This window comes from Myotis davidii, unplaced genomic scaffold, assembly GCF_000327345.1.
Source record: "Myotis davidii unplaced genomic scaffold, ASM32734v1 scaffold120, whole genome shotgun sequence".
Classification (NCBI taxonomy): Eukaryota; Metazoa; Chordata; class Mammalia; order Chiroptera; family Vespertilionidae; genus Myotis; species Myotis davidii.
This window is the reverse complement of record NW_006294778.1, coordinates 4050983-4051302: the sequence shown is the minus strand read 5'-3', so window position 1 is coordinate 4051302 and position 320 is coordinate 4050983.

Sequence of the window (320 nt, the reverse complement as noted above, 5' to 3'; positions counted from 1 at the left end):
TACCCACGGTGTCTCCCCGGGCCCCTGCGAAGCGGGGGATCTCGGGCTCCCCCTTTTCAGCCCCCACCCTCTCCCACGTGGAGCTGTCACACCTGCTTGGGTGCCGCCAGCCTGCGCCTCGCTCTTGAAGAAGGGGAGACCAAGGGCAGGAGCCGCGGGCCAGGGCGACACCCGAGCCGCCGGGTGGATTTGAACGGCAGTTACCTCCTGGACCGCCTTCAGCACCTCGTGTTTTCCTTGTGTCCTTGTTCACGTTGCCAGATGCACAGCGTTCCCCCTGACTCGGGCACTGAGCTACGGTGGTCGCTTTTCTTCGGATT